At 42.4% G+C, this 25,909-nt stretch overlaps 1 protein-coding gene across 6 annotated transcripts in view; it reads right to left on the minus strand.

Annotated features, from left to right (window-relative positions):
* Positions 1-10,286, minus strand: part of FAM13B (family with sequence similarity 13 member B) — a 43,984-nt gene extending 33,698 nt beyond the window's left edge. The window contains exon 1 of one of the 6 annotated variants that reach the window (XM_079320184.1): positions 9,992-10,284. The gene's annotated coding sequence lies outside the window, so the exon portion shown is untranslated. Of the gene's footprint in view, positions 1-9,991 lie in introns of all 6 variants that reach the window. The other 5 variants (XM_079320181.1, XM_079320180.1, XM_079320183.1 and 2 more) reach the window with 5 other exon arrangements.
* Between the last annotated feature and the right edge of the window lie 15,623 nt (positions 10,287-25,909).

Genomic DNA, 25,909 nt, shown 5'->3' on the forward strand with positions numbered 1-25,909 from the left:
AACTCAGTTAGGAATCCAAACATCACGTTAGAGGAATTGTCAAATCATCAGTTTCTTGTTCTGAACTAGAAAGCATAAAGACCACATTAGAACAGCTTATGAGAAAGCCCCCAAAACAGCAAATCCCTCTTTTCACTTATAAGCTAACCAAATCTGAAGTGAAAATTAGCATGGGACATCTAAGTCTTAACAATTCTGAAATAATTTGCAGACTCATTCAATCCTCTTCCAAAGAATCAAAGAGGGCTAAGTAGGTTACAGAGTGTTTTAAAGTACTACCATACTAAAATATTTAATGGCTATGAAATTTTTAGAAGGATCTCAGGCACTGGTCTAATACAACACCTTTAAACAGCAAGACCAAAACCAAAATCCTAACTAAGGAAAATTTAGAGTCAACTAGCTTTTGGTGGTACTGATCATCTTTTCTAGGAAGTTGACTATGTGTCCTAACTGCCAGTTCGAAGTCCAAGTGATCAGCAGGTCTGGATACAGGAAGCAACTTCCCCCAAGGCAGATTCCATAGAACCACCCACGTTTTTGTCACCTTTTATTTAGAATCCAGACTATCTGGACATTTTTCATGTTCTCAGCTCTCAAAATAGCTACAAACCGCAGTAAATTGCCTTTATGATTTTCTGTGGTATTAAAAATTTCAATGGCAGGTTCATGACACAGTGGAGCCAATGCAATGCCCAGAATTAGTCAAAGGGTCACCTCAGCCCCTTGGTCTCCCCCATTACCTGCTCTCAATAAACTCCAGCAACTGTGACTGGGCAAAACAAGCTTGTGGCATACACATAACCACAACACTCATCACCAAAACTAGACAATAAAGAGGCTTTCCCCAGCTTCAAAGTACATTCACTGAAGCCTTTTGTTTCATAACTGGAAACTGATATGACAGACTAGAGACAAGGACCTTCCCTCCCTTTGTTCTCCCACACCAGCTTCAGCTTCTGTTCCACATCAGGACAAATAAACTTTATCTTTGCTTGCAAATTCCTGACAACCAAGCCCTCTGGTTTCAGTACCAAAATGCCAGACCATTCATTAGCCTATCACAACAGGAGCCCAGAGTACACTTGATAGTTTGAATAAAGCAGTTTTCCTGCTCCAACCCTCCCCAAACTGCATCCATGTGTTAAGGGCATTGGTAATAAGCTCTATATAAGACTGCTTCCACCTCCTCAGCATTTTCTTGAATTGAGGCCTAGGAAAAAAATATTTCAGGCTTAAAAAATGTTTAAATTGTGCCTGTCTATTGCCTTGTATTACACATAGGTTGTAAATCTGTTACACCTCACACAATTGAATCCTGGTCTGAGATCAGGATTCCAGGTGAGCTGACAACAGAAAATGAAGGGTTATATTCTAGTAAACGGGTTTTTATTTGGTTTTTTACCCCATCATGTTCAAATCTGTTATTGCAAATTCTTAGTTACTAAAAGATCCTACCAGATTCCAACAGTGAAGCAGTTGCAATTCATCACCCCCTTATAATTCATGGAAGCCTTGTACAGACATTTTTCTTATTGTTTTGGTATTTTAAGTGAAGGTCAACATAATCTTTGCATGTAAGTAGATTTCAATCAATCCAAATATATCAAGTAAACTTTAAAATATGAAGGTGCACACAGTCTATTTTCTTAAAAGTCTATTTCTCTCCCAAAGTCAGCTTGTCCATGTTGAATCAGAAAACCACACACTGGCCAGCTGTGGGGTTAAGGGCAGCTGGGAGAAAACCTTTGATGTATCTGCCACAATGCTTCAGGCTGACATGCTGAAAGAAACAAACCTTCAAAACAAGCATCACCTAATAAAAAAACCAAATTAGGAGTAACCACTCATTTATAATCCTGCACCAAATGAACAATGTTGCAGGCCAGCTTTCTCAGCAGAGGCAACTTTGTGCTCAGTTCACTGACATGAAAGCTCAGCCACTTTGGCCAGGTGAAGCAGATGAACAGGCTGCCTGATTATTAATTTCATTCAGGAGGCATGAAAAAAAAGAAAAAAAAATACAGACTTCTACTTTAACTGGCTTGGCAATGTAACAATGGAGTTGAAACAGGCTGGTTGTCTCATTGTCAGAGCAAAACCGGATTTACAACCCAGATTTGTACTTTGAAGAAAGCTTTATATGGCTTATTATCACCTAGAAAAATTAGTGAACGTCTCATTTTCACCCTCTCAGACAATCACACCTTTACATACATTTCAATATATCATTATAGGCAACAAACTATTTTCAGAGCATTTCAATCTTTTCCCTTTTAGTTCAGGATTTGGTATCTTCAAAGGCCATGATACAATTAATCTGACATTTACCAAACCTAGAATGAGCTAGAAACTCTGAAAGTTATTCAACTTCCAGCAAGTTTTATTTCTAGCTATTTCCAACACTGTAAAAAACTGTTAATAATTAAACATTTTATCTCCACTTTTTCTATGGATCAGAAGCTTTCCACTTGCCCTCCCTTGACTCAGGAAATACAGCACTTCACTGCAGACACATATGAAAACTAGGGCAGGACATGTAACCTTCAGGATTGTTTCCCAAGTCTTTTACAAATACTAAACAATGCTGTGAAGTTTTTTAATACATTTTTTGCCTCAATCAAATAACTTAGGAAATAAGAGCTAACCCACTCAGTCAACTCTTTCCACTTTTGCCCATATTATCCTGATCCATTTGAGCACGTGCTTCCCCCTTACAATTTCACAACTTAAATGCTTCACGAGTTTTATCAAGAAAGAAAAGAAAAAAGCAACTTAAAAAAAAAAAACCCACACAAAAGAAAACTACCAGTTTGAGTTTAATTATAAACATTCTAGTTGCATTTTTTCAATCTACTTCCCCTCTTTGGTACCACATTTTAAAACAACCTTAAGCTACAATCATGCTCTCCAAAATATAAATGCTAAAAAGTAAAAATACACCTTATTAGAACCACATATTACACCACAATTTTACAAGAAACTGAAAAAACCTACTATGTCCATGCAACATGTTGAGCCCAAGCATGTTAAACGAGGGTAAAACAGAGAGCTTTGCTCTGTATTGTGGATTTTAGTGCTCTCATGCATTATTTAAAAAATTTTGGTTTGCTTTTTGTATTAAGGCAAGTTCCTCATAGAGTATGCTGGGAAAACAGCATCATGAGCTTCATTTTACCATCATAATAACATTCCCTTATCTTGGCAATTCAAGAATTTACACCCACACATGAAATGCCACTAAAAAACCCCACAGAATACATGGCTAACTGTTAATATTTGAGGAATACACATGAAAATTTAGATTTACATTTAGTTCAGCTTTTACATTAATGACTGAAGTACAAATAATATACAGGCATCATTTTAAATTAAAGTCCTCAGGGTTCCACCACCTTTCCTTAAAACAAAGGAATGAAGCAACAAGTAAAATAAACAAAGAAAGGCTGTAAACTGAAACCCTGCCATAGGAATGAAAACATTAATTCTGCTTGTAGAATGTCTGCCACAAGTCTCAACTATTTAAGCAGTTCTTTTATTTGCTTTTTTTATGTAGCAAGAAATTAATATTGTCTCTGAAGCCAAACCCAAAGCTAGCACTGACTGCTGTTTTTTAATATATATTTTTAACATATTATTTCATGGCATTAGCAAACATTACCAGCAAATATTTTAACACTTAAGAGTTTCAAAGTTTTTGATTTCTTACTCTATATTTGATCAAGAAAAATAGTGTATTATGTTACTTATATGACTTACAGCTAGATAAAACCTGTGAAGTCACCCTGGATGCCCATAGCAAACACACTGTTAAATCCAAATAAATCATTGATTTTTTGGCTAAGTTTGAAATTAGTGAAATTTTAACACATTTTCTAAGAAGAGTTTCTAAATGATGGTCAAAAGACACAGATTCCAAGCTGGAATCACAGGAACTTTCTTCATTACATCATCAGAGCCAGCTGCCAGCTGTGAGCAGGAGCAAAAAAGCTTCTCTGGGAAACTTTTGTGTCCCAGTTCAGCAGAGAACACACAGAGCCATTCAACTGTTCACCTACATTGATTCATGTTTCCAAAAAATGGCAACCAGCACTCTTGATCTTACTCTTAAGTTTTGTTGAGTTAAAAGGAAACTGGTTTTTTGTAATGTTATGTCAGAAGTGTAACAATTAACACTGACTGATTTTTATGCCATTTGTACACTCAAATTACTGTGAGCATTCCCAATGGATGAACTGCTTTTGGGCAAAAGAGCTTTTGCTCATCTGATTTTCAGCTTTTGTTCAGCTAACAAGTAAAAACAGAGTATTTTGCTTGTTTGAAATAATCCAGTCAAAATTGAAAAGATAGCCAGGCTGGGGAGGGGACATGGCTTGGAGTAAATTTATACAAAAGATGAACTGAAATAAACCTCACAAACAGAGCTCTACCACAAACACAGGACACGGAAAAGGACAAATTTGTCTCAAGAGTACTGAAAGACATGCAGAGATGTGCCAGTGCTTGACCAGACACAGAACATCCTCCATGTAAAAAGAATAATCACATTTAAGTACTCATTAATACATTTGAGTAGTCAAAACAGTAATTATTTTAAATAAAAGTTTTTCAACCAGCAAGATTAGCTTAAAATAGACTCTTAAAGCAAGATTTCCTCTTTTTGACTCAGTGAAATCAGCTATCAAGAGGTATTTTAATCACAAGTCCAGACTGGCAAATCAGACAATTTGGCTCAGTTATTATTTTGAATTTAATAAGCTGGTCTCCTTAAGAACACAATGTCCATCCCCATTAAGGCATACTGTTTGAAATTAGGTATAACAAAATTTAACTTGCAGCGTTGAAGGAATCCTCGTTAGAATAAAAATCTTCTCAAGCAGATGTGATTTTCCTGCTCCCTTTGACTCTCATGGTTCCTAACTCTTCAGTGCCCTGTTTGCTTTCTGGTTTAGAAGGAATCAGAAGGAAACCAGCTCGCTGCAGTTTTGCACACAATCACAAAAGGAGTCAGCAGAAGCATCAACACCAGCTCTTTAATTAATGAACTGTTTGCCTGTGTATACCTTCACATGTGCACTCACACACACATTAAACCTCAACTCTGTTAAGCAGTAATTCTTTCTTTTTTTTTTTTTAGCACTTCTTGAGATACCCTCAAAAAACCCACTCAACTGAAAAAATACCAGTTATACCGACAAAGCAAGTAGAAGCACAAAAAACACAACGTAAGATTTAGTGGAATGTAATTCTAATGCAATTTTTGTTCCCTGGGAATGTGGCAACAAGCCTTCTAATTTACAAATTAGAACAATTTATATTAAGCCTTTATGTCCTTTCCATGCAAGAAAGAAACAAAACACCTCATGAAAGCTCCTCTGGAAGAGATATAACTAAAACTAATAGAATTTTGTATACTGTTTTGTTTTTAATTTACAAGCAAAGAAACCATAATACTGATTAGTATTTCTTTCCCAGTCATTAAAGTTTAGTCTACAATTTTAGTTGACAGAATCTGATCACACTCTCTCTGAAAAAAACCCATCACTCATAGACCTTCATGAGAGACAGATCCTACTAGAAAAACCTCAAATACAGCGACTGATTCAAGCAACATTAAAAAAACCCTACACTTCCAAAGAACAAGCTGGGAGATGATCAAAATGTTAGCTAGTTCTGATATGCAAAAACAATGTTTTATATTCACTTACTAGATAAAATCCAAAGGCTTTTTAACTGCATTACAATAACTTCTAATCCTCCAACTACATTGTAGCAAGAAAATAAAACCATCAGCGATACCAGAAAAAGTCGATGTTTGCCCAGTGCCTCACACCCACCACCACACACTGCCAGATTTGCTCTCATCTGCTGCTGCCAATGCACATGTGCAGAATTCTAAAGAAACTTCCTGCTCACACAGATCCCATCACACTCTTAACAACAGTAGTTAATAAATAAAAAGGCTTTTGTATCTTGTGTAACAGCTAATTATATTCATCCTACTCGCCACCCCCCAGTGCAAAGCTCTACTCCACCAAGCACACACATCTCATTGCCCCTGCATCAGATAATGCAGAACTTCGGTGCAATGGCATTATAAAAGTACAGTAAAGTTACAGGCAGGAAGAAATTATCAGCAAAACTATGCAATTTGCAAGCTTCGTGTTATAAAACCAAAGCAGTTTAACAATTGTCACTGCTGTTAAAACAGACTTTGGAACAGAAGTCAAGCTATCTCAGAGACACCAAAAAAAACAAACCATAAATATATAATGCACTTAATTTATTATACATAAGTTATCCCATTACATACATTTATCATCAGTTTGTTCCTCCCCTCCCAAGCAGGTAAGCAGAAACACACACTGGAACTCAGCAGATTACAAAATGGTTACACAGCCCCATCACTATTGAAACACTGCCTCTGTCAGAACCTTGAGCACGTGCCACCAAAATAAAGGACAGGCTCAGCAACCCCACTGCAGGAGAAAAACATTTCAATGAAGAGTTCAATGCTGCAGCAATGATCCTCTGAATTTCAAGAGATGGAGAAAGAAAAAGAAAAGACAAAAAAAAAAAAAAAAAAAAAAGGTCTGGTACTGAGGTCTCCCATCAAAACTTGATTATGACTAAATTTGAAGACACCACCAGAAATCATAAGGTTAAGAGTTACATTACAGAATAAAATTAACTAACCTGATTACGTTTCTAGAGTGCCAAGACAACAAAAGATTTAATTAAATGTAAAGTTCAGCAAAAGGGGAGCAAACCTTTCAAATATACACCCTTAAAAAAAAAAGGTATAAAGGAAGAAAGAACCACATTCATAAGATTCCAACTCTCACCTTTTCAGTTTTGTCCATGTATTATTATCCTACACAGCTGAGCACAAATTTTAATCCTAACACACTGCAGGGAGCTCAGAACAGAAGAGACACGTGAGGAGAGCTGCCAGCAAGACTGGAACCTGGACAATCAGTGCAGGGTTCCCACCAGATACAGGGCTCAGATCCAGCAGATGCCCCACCCAAATGTCCTTAGAAATGTCCAAAGAGTGAAGAAAATAAAAACCGTTTAAACCTCTCTATAGGAAAAAGCCTCTGCAGCCACAGTCTTTGTTGCAAGCTGTTTGAACACAAACATAAAGCCCTATCTCTATTTTAAACTCATTTGGCATATTTTTCTTTTTTTTTTTTTTTTAAGACAAATATACAGGATTTCACACATTTATAGGGGAAAGACCACGAGTGGAACTGTTTGTTATCATCACAATAGAACTATTTTCACTAATCAGAATATGGGTCTGCAAAATATTACCCATTTCTTGCAGTGAATGACTCCACCCATATGTTGCAAAAATAACAGGTTTTGACCTTCTAAACTATGTTTTTAAGACTTCAAAACAAATCAGCTCTACAAAAAAAAGCCTGGTAGGAGATGCAGTAACAAATACATGATGTTTCAGAGGGTGCAATAATCCATAGAATTCACTTGAACTGACTGAACTTCCACAAATCTCAATAGCTGGCTATCAAGCCAGTAGAAATTGTGAAGATAAATCTGAATTTACCAAAGCCTTGTGACAGTTAGTCACTGTCAAACAAATTTTTTGCAGGTAAAATTTCTTACCTTACAGAAAAAAAATAGTCATCAAGACAGAATTGTTCAATTATACTAACTTTCCAGGGAGCAATGTAAAATTCTTGTATTTTCTGCCTGAATCCAATTTTGCCAAGAGACACAGAGCCCCTCTGCTGAAAAACTGATAGAGCCATCACTTTACAAACTGCATTACAAGTAACCATCTCTCTCTTCTGTAGCCCTACACAGAAGATTTAATATTCCTTCACTTCTGGATCTCCTCCTCATATGTTCTGGATAAAGTGTTATTCTTTAGTTCTTAAAAAACATTCCTCACAACCGAAATGATATATATACACAATAAATATACAACTAGACCTGCAATGCAATGCAAAAAGTTTAAAAAGTTTGCCATCCTTCATCCTTACAGACAGAAATGATGAACTGCCCTGCACGTAGTTAATTCACTCCTGCCTAAATGGCCACTAGATTTTTGTGGCTAATATGGCAGTAAAATTAACCTAGTGCTGGGCACTGAATTAGAGGACATTGAAGCATTCTCTTACCAACATCACTTCCTCTTCCATGTAGCTGCAGCTTCTTTTGTGGGGGATGGGGAAAAAAAAATCACCACCAAAAAAATACCAAAAAAAGCCACCTCAGACTTGGGAGGTTTTACTGACTTTCCAATGAGCCCTGAAAGGGTCATCACTGCTCAGCTGTAAGACTTGACCAGAAATCAAAAGGTTGAATATCAGAAAAGGAGAAAACCCCACCCCATAAAGCCTTCCCACAGAGTAAGCAGGGAGCCACAGAACTTTCTGATGTCTGTTCCAAACACACGGGGTATTTCTTCAGCCTCACCTGCTTTAGCAAACATGCCATTATGTACACTAGAGAGCAATGCTTCACTGCTTGCACAGGTTCTCAGGGGATGAGCCACACATGACAAATGTTCAATTAAGCCTTTTAATGAGCTGTGAGAAGATCCTCCAGTGTTCCAAGCAACGCAGAAACTAAGTGTCCAAACGAACAGAGCAGATAAAAGCTATCGTTTGCCAAACTCAGATGTTTTGAAGTGTTCTTCATGTCAAAATCTGCGAGTACTAAAAGTTACCAGGAGGTTCTGGAGTCAGCTTCCTTAAATGTAACCATGGGACTCTACTTGATTGATTTTTCTAAAACAATACTGTAAATTTCCAGTTTGATGCTTTCAAAACATTGAGGTATTTAATTCCTTATTGTTACATAGTCAGACAAGGAAAGAATCCCTATGGAGCCAAACAATGTATAAAATACAGACAAAGATTAAAAGAGATTCTAAACATCTTCAAGTCTATGCAACAAAGAACACATGAAGCAATTTACTAGTAATGAGCAGTAAGAAAAAAAAAGAAAATATACTAAATAGCTAAACTGCTTATAGTATAGGCAAAACAAATCAGCTTTGTATTCTTTTTATACTGCAGATTAAACTGCATAGAAGACAGAAAAACTTCCAGCCCAAACGCTAATCCAGTTTAACAATTTGTTCTAAATTCACAAACTAACAATTCCATCCCTGAGGACATGCAGGGACATATGCCAAAAAAAAATCCCAAAAAACAACTGTGTACGTTTTTATATATTCACTTTCTTTTTTTCTTTTTTTTTAACCGGCAAGAGTTTTATGTAGTATTTACTTTTTTCATCTGTTACTTCTTTTCCCCATCTTGAGCCTGGCAGCAGCAAGAAATTTAGTAAAGTTTCTTAAAATGCAGCTAGACCAAGGAACTTGACAATAAGAGAGTTGTGCATTAAAAGCTGGCGTGGCAGTACACGATGGCAGGTTTTTTGTTGTTGGGTTTTGTTGGTTTTTTCCAAACCTTCAAGGAGCACCCTAACTCTGTGGCACCTCACGTTAAAGTAACTTTTTGACAGCAAGAAACATTTCCACTCAAATACCCAAATCCCCAAGGAGCGCCCATGAACAATGGAAACGCACAGCAGCAAAGCCCTGGGAAGATCCATCTGGTCCCAGGCTGGCGCTAAGTCCATGACCCAGCGCTACCTTGGCGACCACAGGCCATGCAGTGATTGCCCTTCTTCCAACTTCTGGGACCAACTCCGCTGCCAGGGAGCTGCCAGGCTGATGCTGTCAGCGGGCCAAGCCCCTGGCAGGGGCAGCAGGGAACAGCCCGGGCACACGAGTCCGGCAGGAGCCGAGCTGTCAGCGCTGCCGGCGAGCTCCCACCGGCACCAGCCTGGGAGACGCTGCCGCCTCCTGACAGCTCCCCGCGAGCGGCTCCCGGAGCCGGCAGGAGGAAGTTCCCGCGCCCCGCTCGGCGCCGGTGCCAGAAGGTTCCTGAAGCCTGACGTGACACCGAGCACCGAGCGGGGACCCCCCGCGCATGCGCCCCGCGCCCCTCACCGTTGCCGGGTGACTCGCCCTCCCCGCCGTCCTCAGCACCACCAGCAGGTTCCTCCGCCTCTTCCTACCCCGGGGGCCGGCGCGGGCCTCTCTTCGCCGCTCCGCTCTCCTCGAAGCCCTCCTCCTCCGGCCGCTGCCCGCGCCGTGTGCCGCGGCCGCCGCGCTGCCGGACCCGGCGCCGTCCGTGCCCTCACAGCCGCTCCGAGCTCCGAGCCGCGAGCGGGGGGTCCCCGACGGCAGCGGCGGCGACGGGCGGAAGTGACGCGCTGACTGACAGGTGCAGAGCGCGCGCCCCCCGCCCGCCTCCCCCCGGGGGTCACGTGCCGCGGGGCGGGGCGCGCTGAGGGCGGGCGGGGCTCGCGCCCTGAGGCGGTGGCGGCCCGGCCCGGGGGGAGCGGGGCCCGCCCCAGAATTAACGTTTTCCTCACGTCCTCACCCGCACGGTAACGCAGCCACCCGCCCGCTCGCAGTCACAGAAACACATTGCTTGGGGGAGACCTCTGAGCTCATCGAGCCCAACCTTGGACCGAACACCACCGTGTCCACCGCGCCAGAGTACTGAGTGCCTGGTGTCTCCTTAAACACCTCCTTGGGCAGTTCCAATGCCTGATCACCCTTTCCGCGGAGATATTCCTCTTCATGTCCAGTCTAAGCCTCCTCTGGTGCAGTTCAAGACTCTCCTGTCATCCTGGGGTGACCACAGCCAATAGTGGCACCATGCAGGCCTGTACTCCGCTGGCTTTGGGTAGACATGGGGAGAAATTTCTTCACAGAAAAGGTGATCAGATACAGGAACGGTGCTGGTGTCACTGTCCCTGAAGGTGCTTAAAAGAAATCTGGATGAGGCGCTCAATGCCATGGCCTGGTTGACAGAGGTTGGATTCACAACCTCAGAAGTCTTTTCTGGTGTAACTGATCATGAGATTCCAGTTTTGCTTTTCTCATAACCATATTAAAATATTTCCTGTAAATTTTCTGAATTGAAGCATCGAGAGAAATCACTGCCAAACATTTCCCAAATGCAAGCGCACCAGAAGTAATGAAGTGCCCTTTGACAAAGAGCTAATGCATCTTGAAACACAAAATTTAGCACCCTTAAAGTGAGTTAGCATAAGTTAGAGAGGAGATGGAAGCTTACACCCGAAGTGTTAAAACCAGTGCCTGGCAGTCTGTGGTTCCCACATGCCACGCTGAAACTACAACAGCTTTTTCTGTCATGCAGTGCCAGCAGCCATAGGTGGTGGGTTTAATAAGGCATTTAAGGAAACTTGGATTTTGTTAGTAAAAATCCTCTCAGGAAAAGCTGGTTTTCCCCCCATGAAAAACTAACAAAGAATATATGAAAGGGGAAAAAATTATACAAGCAGGATGGGATTAATTGAAACCTCTGTATTTTCAATAGCTGGGAGGATTTTGTTTCAGGTTCTCCAGCATGGATTCTGAATTTTATCTGGAGATACATTTTTAAGACTCATTAAAAGGTTTTGCATTTAGAATCCAAAGAAGGGAGAGTCATAATCCCACAGTAAATTAACCTGGGTTTAATCAGATCTAAAACTCTGTTTTCCTGCTGGAAGATTTGGTGTCATTAGGAGGTACCACGCAAACCCAATAAAACATGTAGGGTTGGGGGAAATGGCCTCTCAGGAGGTCTGTGCGTGCTGTCCATCTGTTTCCACAGCAGACTTCTCCACTTGAACCGCTAATAAAATTTCCTCGCATCAGGATGAGGTTTCTGAATTTGTATTTTGTATACATAGCTGTGTTCTTTCTGATTCATTTAGCCTCATCAACAACAATAAAGATACTGAATCAGAACAAGCTGGCAATTTTGTTGATGAAACATGGGGGAGAGCGGACTCCAGCTGGCTCTTCAGCAGATACATTGGTCAGTTGACAGGAATACAACTGCAGGAAACCTGAAAGCACACAGAAACACAGAAACACAGAAACACAGAAAGAACACGCAGTGAGAGGAGACAGACAGCAGAGGCAGGCAGGTAGGCAGGCACTGCACAGCACAGCACAGCACAGCACAGCACAGCACAGCACAGCACTGCACAGCACTGCACAGCACAGCACTGCACTGCACAGCACAGCACTGCACAGCACTGCACAGCACAGCACAGCACTGCACAGCACAGCGCAGCACTGCACAGCACAGCACTGCACAGCACTGCACTGCACAGCACTGCACAGCACAGCACTGCACAGCACAGCACTGCACAGCACAGCGCAGCACTGCACAGCACAGCACTGCACAGCACTGCACTGCACAGCACTGCACAGCGCAGCACAGCACAGCACAGCACTGCACAGCACAGCACTGCACAGCACAGCACAGCACAGCACAGCACAGCACTGCACAGCACAGCACAGCACTGCACAGCACTGCACCGCACTGCACAGCACAGCGCAGCACTGCACAGCACAGCACTGCACAGCACTGCACTGCACAGCACTGCACAGCACAGCACTGCACTGCACAGCACAGCACAGCACTGCACAACACTGCACAGCACTGCACAGCACTGCACAGCACTGCACAGCACAGCACTGCACAGCACAGCACAGCACTGCACAGCACAGCACAGCACAGCACAGCACAGCACAGCACTGCACAGCACAGCACTGCAGAGCACAGCGCAGCACAGCACTGCACAACACTGCACAGCACTGCACAGCACAGCACTGCACAGCGCAGGACTGCACTGCACTGCACAGCGCAGCACTGCACAGCACAGCACAGCACAGCACAGCACTGCACAGCACAGCACTGCAGAGCACAGCACAGCACTGCACAGCGCAGCACTGCACAGCACAGCACAGCACAGCACAGCACAGCACTGCACCTGTTTGCTGCTTTGGAGTCCAAGGCAGTGGCTTCTCTCCTCTGGACTGGCTCTGACTATGCCATTTCGTGCCAGTTTATCCTACCTCCTTTCAATGGCTTCCAAGGCTCCTTGCAGGGGGCAGACATACCCAGTCCCAGGCTGCCACTTTAGGCTTTTCTGCTCATTTTGTGTTGTTGTTGTCTACTCGAAAGGTTGAGGACAACCCAGGAGTCACAGAGTCAGAATATCTCAAGTTGGAAGGGACCCATAAGGATAGAGCCAAACTATCTGCTCTTCACAGGACTGCCTAAAGCTAAACCATGTGACTAAGAGCATTGTCCAGATGTTCCTTGAACTCTGGCAGGCTTGGCACTGTGACCAATTCCCCGAGGAGTCTTTTCCAGTGGCCAGCCACCCTCTCAGTGAAGAACCTTTTTCTAATGTCCAACCTGAACTCTTCCTGACACAACTTCATTCCATTTCCTCAGGTTCTATGATTAGTCATTGAAGAGAAGATCAGCATCAGCCTTTAAGGGAAGCTGCAGGGTGTGATGAGACCCCCCCATCTCCTCATCTCTGTGCTGAACAAATACAGTGGGCTAATCTGCTCTTTGTAAGACTTTCCTTTGAGACTTTTCACCATCTTAGTCTCTGCTGCTTTAGCCGCATTTTCTAAGATAGCAGTGCAAGGCTGCAGAAGGACCAATTCCCCAGCTGCTGCACAGCTCCAGGAGCTTGGCAATGCCACTGGTCAGCACTGGCTCCTAGGATGGAAGAGCCAAAGTGCCACAACATCCCTGTCTCATCAATAAATCCATCTCCAGAGCCACACCAGGAAGGGGGAGCCATTTCTGCAGCTCAGAGTGTTTTCTTACAAGTCCTTACAGCTAAATTGCTCAGCTTAAAAGTTTTGCAGAGATTGACTGCTCAGTGCTTACAAAGTAACTCAGTAGATCTGAAATAATTACTGGTGTAATTCTCTTGTTTTCAGGAAAAGCTGGTCATAAGCACAAATCACTATCACCTGTATATGTCACAGAAGAACTGAAGCCATGTTTCCTTCATGTATTCCCTGTTTCCCTCCTGACCTAGTATGGCTTTACAATAAATATTCTCTGAAGAATTTAGCTTCCAATTAAGTCTACTTCCAGCAAGAGCCCTGCACTACACCTCAGAAATTGAAGAAATTCGAAGAAAAATATCTTTTTCCCAACTGTGCTCAAAGTTGTACAAGGCTTAGTACAAAAGGAACTAAAATACTCCAAGGCTTAAATCAGCTTTGCAAAGCCATAGAATCCTGGGAAGGTTGATAGCCTGCCATGCAATTTCTTACCTTCATATCAGGTTATTATCTTACTAGTAGGAAATGGAAATCTGACACGTAGCAAAACAGGACACTGTCTGTTGTAATACCTGTGTATTATATGTCAAAGAGTTTTCCCTGGAAATTATCTGTATGTTAGCAAAGTGTTTGCTTTTGGCTTTAATTGTTCACCTACAAATTGTTTGATACATTCTTCCCAACTTGGAAGTGCTCAATTTTTTCTTTAAGTGGATCCTGTTGATACCTAGCAAAAAATATTGACAAACACTAATCCTTTCAACACCAAGGAAGAATTAGCAAACACTTTCCAGCTGGTTGCTCTGCAAAGAGCTTTCCTTTCCTGCTCTTTTATCCAGAAACAGAGACATGTCCCCAAGCTGAGTCTTTACTTTGTTCTTTTCCAGCATTGTACTATTTTCTAACAAATATTTTGTTTCAGGATGCCCAGCACATGATACTTGGCCATGCTGAACATCCATAAATCTCCATGGAAACTCTTGTATCAGCAAGTACCCAGTTATTCTAACTCATGGTGTTCGAAAGGGCACCTAAGAAACAAAGTTCATTTTTAAAGCTTTGCGCTGTATTAACAAATGAGGCTTCACAATGCTCAAGCAAACAGGTGAAAGGATATATTTTATACAAACACAGACTCCATCCTGGAGAAAACCATTCATCATTTCAAAGACTGCCAGCCATTACCAGAGACATATGTAAGGATTTTTTAAAAACAGAATTCAGTCTCAAAGGCACAAGTTCTGTGTAAATGTCAGACATTTTTACTCATTTTTCTACTAGAGTTCTGTGATTAAAATAAACATTTACTGCATGAGATTTTTTTTTCCCCTGCCTCTGAACACTTTTAGGATCTGAATCTAGGTTTTAGAAGATCTGTCTTTAAAGTATAAATCTAGGAATATGGGTCAAATGTGGCTTTTAAGGCTGTTCATATTTTAATTGCATGGTTGCAGACTTAACAAGAGATAATTCCTCCCTCCTTGAAATTCAAGACATTGAAAGGTTAATTCAGTCTTCTCAGTTCCATTTCCTTCCGTCTGTTCCCCTTCCCACACTCCTCCCCACCCCCCATCTGTAGACAGCTGAGTTATTTGAATTTTATGCAAGCTAGTATTCATCCAAAGGGTGAATACTATGCACCAGGCAAACAAAAAATTGCAGTACTGCATGCTTGCATTGTTTACTTCCTATTTGATTTTCTCTGCATTCACCAGCTAGGGCTGTGGATGTACACACTCATGCCCCAAATATAAATTAAACCCTGGGTGTCCCCATCACTGTTGAATTCCCATTCTTTGCACTCACAGGGAGTCTATGCCCAAGGTGCTGTGGTGCTTTTACCTTGGGTTGAGGAAAGGCTACAGTTCACATTACCACAATTTGTCAGCTGCCAACACAATCACTCTCTGCTGCTCCCATGTTATTTCATGGTGTGGTCACTCATAGTCAAGGTACACTAACTCCAGAGGAGTCACTTTGACAGAGCTCAGGTTAACTCTAAGATGAAGACAGAGCTTTAATCCAACTGATTTCAGTACTTTACATACATTTGTAAGGAAAAAAAAATCCATGAAAGTATTCATTGAAAATGCTCTAATTCACTCAGGTTCTGAAGAAAGAGATGTTCACTTCAGATACCAGGAGAGGTAAACAGTATCATCTTTCTTCTTTCTTTTTTTACATTTTAAAAAGAAAAACAGTTTTTAACATAAAATACTTGCAGCTTTCATCAAAAAGGCAGAAGATAATTGATGTGGAACTTGCTGATTATTATTTTCTTACATAATTGTTGGCCTTGTACACAGCATGCAATACCTATGTGTTTGGCTTACACTGTATGACAAACTTATAAAATTGGAAAATTATTTTTGGAAAAGATGATGGAGAAATACAAGTTTTTATTCTGCAAATTGCTCAGTGTAATCAGCTAGAAAAGCTAACTTGGCTGCCTTTTCTGTTCCTCTGCTTCAGCAGCCTTGTTTCCTTAAACAGCTGAAAAACTTCAGAGTTTATCCTCTCCCCAAACATAAAACCACTCAAGCTACTAAGAGTCCCAGGCTATTGAGAGGGGAATGATTTGGCAACAAAAAGAGAAGTGCTGGTGAGGCACCCTCAAAACCACATCCACAGCCCTGTGCCCCAGGAGTGAAGAACACTCACCTCTGTATCTACCCAGCACAGCATGGATTGTAACAACAGAACACCTATTGTCCTTTATCCTCTGGACAAAAGGAAAATCTGAAGTTAACATAAAGTCAGTCAATCTCTGGATTTTATTATCTTTGTTCTGTCTTCTCCTGGATTATGTTGGTTATCTATTTGCAGCAGAGTGGGTGCCACAATTTGAATGGTAATGTTTCTCCTGCCTGAAGCAAAGAGAGGGAGAGTCCCAAGAGTATATTGTTTAGTTCCAGAGCAGTCAGCTACATTTAGAAAAGCCATGTTTGAGCATACTCCAAATGTTCATCCAAGATTTCCCTGTCATACTCCTTCCCTAAACTGCTACTTGTAGGAGATGCTTCTGTCCAAAGACAGAAAGGAAGAAAAAAAAAAAGCTTAAAAAACTATTAAAGGCTCAAAGTCATGCTAAACTTGTGCCTCTAGACCAGTATTCATCACAAACTGTCATGTGCTCTGTAGCACTAACTACTGTGACTAGCACATTATAAGTTGTTCCCCACCCCAGCTTTGGGGGAAGAGCCTGTGCATGGACATTCTGTATTAATTCTACTTTTTCCTTTAATAATTCATGCATGGATCAACACATTAAGCTAGAAGGGGCCAGGACAGAGCCAAGTACTTTGTGCTGGAAGACACACTTTTGGGTCAATACTTGAGAAAGCTGTTACAAGAATCTCCATCTGGTTAAACTTTTAAAAATTCACCTCCATACTAAGTTCTATTATATATATGAAAAGAGAGAGAGAGAAAGAAAGAAAGAAAGGAAATGTCTACTCCCCACTAGCTTGTGTTTTCTCCTTTTGCTCTTTGCTGCTACAGGGCTTCTGGTATAGACTTGTGTGAACTCTGAGCTATTTGGAAAACATGGGATTGGAAAAATCTCCCAAGGAGAAAGACTATCTACAACTGCCTCTCCTCCCCCCTCATCTTCTGCATGGACCTACCCTCAAGGTTCAATGGTCTTGATAAGGAAAAATGAAACACCTTAGGTAACAATAAATCCAGTGCACGACAAGTGTCAAGTATTTACTCAGTGGCAGTGCAGCATTACAGCAGAGAGCCTGCCAAAGAGGGATCAGTGCCTTCCTTACACCCCCAGGACTCATTGTCTCTTAGCCTGGGAACCTGTCTCTGTTCTCAAACAGGGATATTTTTTTTGGCACAAAGATGGAACAAAAGGCACAAAGAGAACTAAGAAAACCCTTTCAGTGAAGCTGTAGTCTTTTTTTTTTTTTTTTTCCTATTCCCCTGAGGATGGGAAACCTTCTAAGGACAGCTCATAACATCCCCAGCCCTGCTACCTGCCTGGAAGGTGCTCAGTGTTCACAGGCACCGACAGGAATTAGGGTCCCTGTGGATTCCAGCCCAGCTTTCAGCCTTGACAAATTGATCCCCTACCTTTAGCACCAAAAATACCACAGCATTTTGAAAATGAAATCACTGTTATATTTGAGTGGGTGTGTTATTTCGAGACAGCACTAATGTGATTATAAAATCAGTTGTGTCAGCTTATTGGCTCAGCTACAGACACTGATCTGCTCGAGCGTCTGTTCCTCTCCCCGGCTGCTCGCCTTCGGCTACTTTGTCCCCCCTCAGCTCCCGGTGGAAACAGACACCATTTGATTCCCACTGCTGCACCAAAGAGAAAGAAACCCCTTCTTCTGGCAGTTACCCACCTCATCTCTATGAAACTTGGCATTTCCAGAGCAGCACCTCTTGTGCCAAACATGAGCACAGTATCCCCCAGCCAGTTAAAGGCTACAGCCCATATGTATATATACATATATATATATATGTGTATATGCATGGGCTGGACTCGCTGCTTCCAAGTGACAGCAGCCAAGGGAAAAGGTCAAGTGGCAGCAGGGTCCAAAGCTCCCAGCCTCACTTTTCAGACTTTCCCCTTGAGCTGTCTGTAGACGTTTCCTCTCACCTGTTACTGAATGCTGGGGGAAAGTGTTTGTTTTCCCCTGCTGCTCTGTGGGTGTCTGACAGACTCGGTGGCTGGTGCTGCCAGGCATGGTTTAATGCTGTCAATGGCAGGTGACTCACTGGAATCAGAAGTGTCAGTCCTGGCAGGTTTGACTCAACCCTTCATCTTTTGGCAACAAATTGCAATAAAATACAGTTTCCATTGTATGAGGCAGCTTTTCAGGCACAGCCATACCAGTGTAGCTTTGCATGCTTTAGGTGTAGAGCGTCTGTAAAGATTCTATAGTCTGCATGAACCACTGGCTTCCTGTTTTTCCCCATTTCTATACACTGGATCATTCTGCTGCCTCTGTGCAACATGAAGCAAGTTGAGGTTCATTGAAACTATAGTCATCCCAAGGCCAGGTAAATGCCATGTTCCCCTTATTGAAGATGGTGACTCTGAAATCCTACAATTAAAAATCTGACAAAGAGCAGCTTTGCTGCTCATATAGCAAAAATATTTCCATTACTAGTGAAAGGAAAAAGCATCTGAGTAAGATATTACCTACCCATCCTTACCTCAAAGTATGCAATGCCCTCAGGCCAAATTCCAAGCTTTCCATATGTAAACTGTATCCAGCTGTGTGTGCTGCACAGAGCACATAAACATGAGGTTTGAATCCCACACGAGCTGTGTTTGACCACAGCACTGACTTTACAAGCTACAGGAACTTGACAGGCACTTTATGCAAAGGTCAAGATGTTTGTTTTGGAGGTGGGTATTTCCCAATTTCAGCAGAGTGAGAACAGGTAATTTCTCATCATTATGTCATTTGGCTCAACATTGTTGCACCTTCCTCACAAATGAAACCAAATATCAATTAAAAACTTCAGGTTAGAAAGCCAAACAATGTATCCTAAATTGTTTCACTATTAGGTTTGCCAATAAATTGAGCAATTATAGTGGTAGTGGTGGTGAAAACAAGAGTGCTCACCCTGTCTTAGCATGTCCAGGAGAGTCTGAGCTCTCATGGATCCTGGAGGCAGAGCCTATGACTGGACACACAAAACCAAAAGTGAGGTTCTGCTTTTCTGTTCTGAACACTTTGTCTGCTCTCTGCTACTGAGAGAACTTGTGCTACTCTTGAAGTTTAAGAGGTTTTGTCCTTTTAGTCTCTCTTCATAATCAAAATTATAATTATTATTTTTAAAAACAGACAAATATTTTAAAAACATAAACTCATGAACTGACTGGATTAATGAATCACTCAGATTATGTTTTAAAGTCTTTCCTGATCTTCTAAATCTTGTGTCCAGCCAAACAAGAGGTTAATGCTCTCTCTCTAAACGGACACAATGACTCTTCAGTGCCAAATCTCAGCTATGGCTTACACCAAATATTCACCCAGTAGCTGCCTTCTTGCTTTGTCCCAGGGGTTTTCAGTCAGGAACACAGCTCTATTTGTGACAACTGGTTGGATATGTGGAATGGAAGCAAAAGAACTGAGTCCTGACATTAAGTATGGTTCACACACAGTGATTTGGTGTGGTCAGTGCAGATGCAGAGATAACTGAGCCAGCCTGCACAAATCCCTTAGGCTGGGAAAAACCTTTAAGACCAAGTCCAACCACAAATCTATTCATTGTTTTAGTTTAAACAAACATGTAAGAAGAGGTCCTTAAGACACATTAAAGCACATTAAAACAATTTTCTCCATGCACACACATCAGATTCAAACCCACTCAACCTAAGCCTGTGGTGCCAACAGAAAGATCCACAGACGTTCCGGGGGCTCACAATCAGCAGAGAAACATCTCTGTCCCTCTGAGCTCATTGTTCAAGCTGCCTTACAGTCAGTAGAGAAAACCAGGTACTCCTAGAGCACAATTAATTTTATCCCAACTTCATTTCCTCCCTTCTGATTGTCATGGAATCCAGACAGGAATTGCATATGGAGACAGCGAAACGCACACGAGAGGAGACCCACAGCAGTATCCAGGAGGATGCACACAGCCCTTCTGTCCCTGATTCCAGAGCCATGGGCTGAGGGAGCCACCAGCAAGGGAATAAACAGCTACCAAAACAGGCACAAGCAGAAATTCATTGTACATCCCTTTAGACACATTCCTGGGTGCCACTGAGGTGCCTGGGCTGTGCTGATCTCAGACTTGGCCCTTGGTCATGGCAATCACACCATGGCTGTGCTGAGAGCCCTCCAGAGCCCCAAGCCTGTGCTTCTGCCAGCCTGGGCAGGGGGGCTGATCCCCAGGCATGTTGCTGAGTGCACCTACAACCCCCCCCACAAAAACCAATCTGGCAGCAGCAACCCCCAAACCTCACCCTTACTCCAAACCTAAGCAGTGGAAAATGGTGGGAAGGAAAACTTCAATATGATTGTCACGGTAAATGAAGAGAACAGAACAAAAAGAAAAATCAAGATGTAATTTGGCAGTTTTCCATGTCAGTTTTCCCATTTCCCTCCCTCACTTTCTACAGGAGCAATCTGTCCTTTCCCTAAACGCTGAGCAATCCCAGCACTAAACTAATCAATATTAATAGCGATGGGTTTGGGAGGGGGAGGAGGGGAGAGGAGAGGAGGGATTACCCTGACCTTTCTCAACTCACACTGCCTCAGACGGCCACCAAGCAGCTGAAGAGAGAGCAGCCAGACGGTAATGCCATGTGGTTTTAGTAGCTTTTCATTTTTTAAATTTTTTTTTTTTCCTTGTGAATATTTACTGTTGTCTCAGTGCAGATAGCAATGAAATCTGATTTTCTGCAGGAAGGAAAAAAATATAATTATATCAGCCATCTCCGGGCCAAGCCTTGCCTGGATGGGAAACTCCACTGAAATAAAGGGAATAACGCCCAGGCTGGATTTTAACTTGAATTTCTTAATAGAAAGATGAATTGCATTAGGGAAGTTTTGACAGGTGAAATGCTGGTGTGCTTTGTGGATTTCTCTTGATTATAACAGAGTATAATCAAAGCTATTGAGCTGTGACTGGGATATGGAGCAAGAGCAAACAAAGGGCTGGGGAACCGGTCCTCTATTGTTACACTCAACTGTCCACAGCAGCTCAGGGGATGGATGTACTCAGTACAGGGGCTCAGAATGAAAGACAAATCCTATTAATTAAAAGAAAATCATAATTGAAGCTCTTTGTTCCTATTGGATTGGGGTTTATTGTAGATTTTCCAGTTAGCAGCATTTCTAAAAATACAGGTTAATGTCAGGGGGCACCGTGGATTACTGGCAATTAATCATTGTCTCTTTATTATGGATTATTCTTGTTGCTATGTGCAAAATATGATTTTTATCAATTTCATCTGAGAAATCTACAGAAAATTTCTATTTATGTGTTTCCTCTTTTGCTCTGAAAGAGCTAAGCCTCAGGGAAAGGTCCCAGATTGAGTGTTAGGTTTGTGGGGGATTTTGAATAAACATTTTTATGGTATTTTCGTATTTTTTCTCTTGAGGAGAAAATGCTTTGCAGATGGCTGATATCACAGCACTAGCTAATGAAGCCATGGGTGTGTTTTCCCTTTCTTTGTCAGGACCCATCATGTCCGACAAACCAGATTTTGCAGAAATTGAAACATTTGACAAGACCAAGCTGAAGAAGACAGAAACCAGAGAGAAAAATCCACTGCCCACTAAAGAAAGTAAGTGCTTATGAGGTTATTTGAAGTACGGGTAGCAAGGACACAGTCTGTATTGCAGTTCATATGCAAAATGAATACTAATCACAGGATTACAGGCTCAAACTCATCCCTGACTTTAAGTGGGGATAATACTAAGACTCTATGCCAGGCTTCCAAGGATATCAGTAATTATAACCAACGGTGCATTTTGTCTGAAAAACCCTTTCTGATGGGATTGCTCTTGCTTCTGCTAAAAGCAAGAGCAGTGTTCCCACTGGGTGCTGGTAACAGGATCAATCTGTTTGTAATAACCTTGTTTCCACCCCTCTGGAGGCACAGGGGAACCTTTGCCCATCCCTGGCAGGCCAGGCAGCATCCCCAGAGGGTGCCCAGGCTCTGGATTTAATGTTCTCAGGCAGATGGGCTGCTGCCTCCCACTGGTACCTGCTGTCAGCCTGGGCAGGAGACCTCCAGACACCTTCTCTGGGAATAAGGCTGCAAGCAAACCCATCATGATCCTTATCTAACAGGCAATCTCCCTCAGAAAAGCACCCCTGAGCTTTCCTCAAGCAGGGTATTCTCCCATACACACTGTCTGTGCACAAAGAGCCAGAGAAGGCTGGGATTTATGTTCAGCTTCAGATTTGAAAGGAGCATTTGGAACAGACTTTGTGAGCAGTTTCTTTCACAGGAGTACTGCTAATCACTGTGGATGTGTGTGCTGATAGCCATGCACACACACAGCCCCTCAACATTAGATACCTGTTTTTACCCTGTTTTATTTTCCTTGCTAATGCTAAATCTGTACATACAAGAGGAGCTTTGCACACCATGAGCTGCTCCCTTCTAGCTATGCAGATGTGGGAATGAGTTGTTATTTTCAGGGTGATCAAAACAACCAATTATGGATTTTTAAGTATGACCACAGAAATGGGTATCCTGCAGAACCATTATCATTGAATCACAGAATGGTTTGGGTTAGAAAGGATTTTAAAGATCACCTTGTTTCAACCCCTTGCACCTCCCACTAGACCAGGTTGCTCCAAGCCCCATCCAAAATATCCCAGAACACTCCCAGGGACAGGACAGCCACAGCTTCTCTGGGAAACCTGTGCCAGGGCCTCACTCACAGGGAAGAATTTCCTTCTCACCTTTAATCTATCCCTGCCCTCTGTCAGTGTCAAGCCATTCCCTGTTTTTCTGTCACTCCAGGCTCTTGTCCAGGCTCTGCCCCTTCCAGCTCTTTTGTAGCTCCTTTAAGTGCTAAAAGGGGTTCTAAAGTCTCCCCAGAGCCTTCTCTTCTTCAGGTGTACACCCCCAAAACTCCCTTAGTCTGTCTCCATAGGAAGGCAAAGTTTAGTTCACAAACAGTAATGTTTACTGATGGTGGTTTTGTTTCCTGTTTTTCTGCCAGCTATCGAACAGGAAAAGCAAAGTGAAAGTACAGCCTGAGTACAAAATGGAAGATGTGACTGCTGCTTCTTCAGTGAGGTTTTGGCTTCTGAGTTGGGTTGTTGTTTTATTTTGTCTCTCCCACCCCATATTTGTTGTCCATTTATTTTAGGAAACATTTGTTAATTTAATGTTCCCTGGACAAGTTTGTTTTGTGTTTGTTGAAGAATATGCTATGAATTTGTATTCTTAAAATTATAATTACAAGTTGTGTATCAACCCCATTACTTGACAAAAAAAAAAAAAAAAAAAAAAAAAAAAAAAAAAAAAAAAAAAGGCAATTTGCATAGAAATTGTTTTCCTAAACCTCACAATAAACAGGTTTCTTCTGACCAACAGTCTTGGAGCCTTACAGAAATTGAGTTTACACTGCAACTCTTACTAAGATCCTTCCCCCTTTGTTTGCATTTCCACAGCAGCTTGGGGGTTTGGGCAGGTTGGGAAAGGTCACCCCAGACACCCACAGGTCCCTTGGCTGGAACACAGCCCCTCCCCATCACCTGTATCCTGCAGAATCCCAGAGCCCCAGATGGCACCAGTCCATAGGAACCTCCCCTGGCTGCTTTCACAGCAGCCTGGAGGCTTCACTCCCATCCCTTGTGTCACCAAGACTGTTCCATGGCACCCCCAGGGACAAACTGTGTGTACCAGGAGCTCCTGCACTCCTGCACTCAGCCCAGCCTGGCAGCAGGCATGAGTAACAGGGGAAGCACTGGCCTGCTTCAGTCTTGTCCAGCAGTAGGTTAGAGATTCCAGAGACAAGTACCCACTTACAAATTCCATGCCAAATTGATAGCTGGGCTGAGGACATACTCAAATTAGCATTCCAGATGAAGAGAAGGCTGCAGCACTCTCTCTGCACAGCTTTTTTAGCTCTCTAGCTTGCAAAGATCCAATCAACTTTGGGATAACTACAGCACAAACACAGTCTCTGGCCTTTCTCATACCAAGCAATACAAGAACAAGGGAAGGTGGAAAGGATGAAGGAAAATTTAGTATTGCATTGATTTTTAGGGATGAGAAAAAGACCTTTAGCAGTACAGGGGTGTAAGAGACAAACCTTCAAAGCAAGAAAGGTCTCCCTACATCTTCATTACTGGTAGAGCAATAACATCCTCACTGGTCTGCAGAGGACTTGTCAAAAATGGACTCTGGTACCAGGTCAGGGGACTCTCTATTACATGGTATCACATTATCTCTGGAATTAATTTGCAGTCATATTAGTAAAACAAGTGCTTACTCTGGGCAGATAAACTGCTGTCCCTGGAGCTTCAGGCTGATCCTACTTGTGCTGTGAAGTGAGAGTAGCTCTGTGTAATTCAGCAGGGTTAATCTGGGCTGAATAAGGTGGGGCAAAACACAGCCTACAGGCTTCAGAAAACACAAGGGAATGGGAAAGCTCTTGTTTACTTAAGGGCTGTTTGACACTTGACATTGAATGTGAGTAGTCAGCGCTGCAATTAAAAGTAGCAGTGGATCCACAAGACTGTGACCTTTGGTGGCAACAGAAAGTAACCAGAGGTGAGCAGGAGACCAAAGGAAAACACAGGGCAAGAGGACCAGTGATTACTGTCACAGCCTTGTTAATGTGGTGGTGTCCAAAGGGCTGAGGCTGCTGTTTCAATCCACATTCAGCAGTTCAACACTGCTGATGTTTTCTTTTCATGACTAAGGGATTTTTTTCACTTTCTCATTTGAGGACCCCTTGGCACCTGACTCAAAGGAGTGTTTATTTTAAGACAGCTGGATTTGTTAATACTGATTTTTATATAAAAGGTAAGGAATGCAAGAGGCTGAGTAACAAAAAAAGCAGTCCTCTTTTCTTTGTGGCTCATGCCCTCCCCTCTCCCCTGCACACTTCGGGGTCAAGGAGCTTCTGACATTATTTAAATATTTGCTTTGATGGTGGTTCCTTCATGGAAGAAGCATTCAGAGATAGCACTTAGAGCAACACCACCTATGGAAATCTTTAGAGTTCCCACTGTTCAACCAAATTAATTCATCCCAGGATGATTTTTAAGCTCTGTCCTGCACTCAGCAGTAAGGCCACAGATGAAACTTTCTCCTTGGTTTTGTCCCACATGATGATCTCACCCCATTTCTGCCAGTTCAGAGCATCTGCCAACTCACTCAGCAAATACACTGTAAATCACCAAAAACTTATTTGGCATCACTGAAACAGGGACCCACAAGTTCTCCCAAAAAGCAAAGGTCCAGCTGTGTCCTCAGTCTGCACTTTTGGGCAGAACAGAAGAGAGGTCTGGCCAAAGCAAGAAAATAACAGAGATATCTCCTCTTGTATTTGCAAGATACAAAGGATTGGCAGCTCAGCTCAGGTTTGCCCAAGCACTTGGCTCAGGGCTGCTCCTGGTGCTGCAGGGCTCAGACTCCCCCCATGAAGCTTGCTCCTGATTTAGCTGTTTGAATTTAAAGGCTGAAACGGTAAACCCAACATCTCAGTGCTTTTATCCACATATCTCACCTCACTAAATAGGCTGAGAAGAACTTTAGTCACATCCCCCACCCCTGGATCTGACTACAAAGGCTAC

Source organism: Erithacus rubecula, assembly GCF_903797595.1.
Source record: "Erithacus rubecula genome assembly, chromosome: 16".
NCBI classification, from domain to species: domain Eukaryota; kingdom Metazoa; phylum Chordata; class Aves; order Passeriformes; family Muscicapidae; genus Erithacus; species Erithacus rubecula.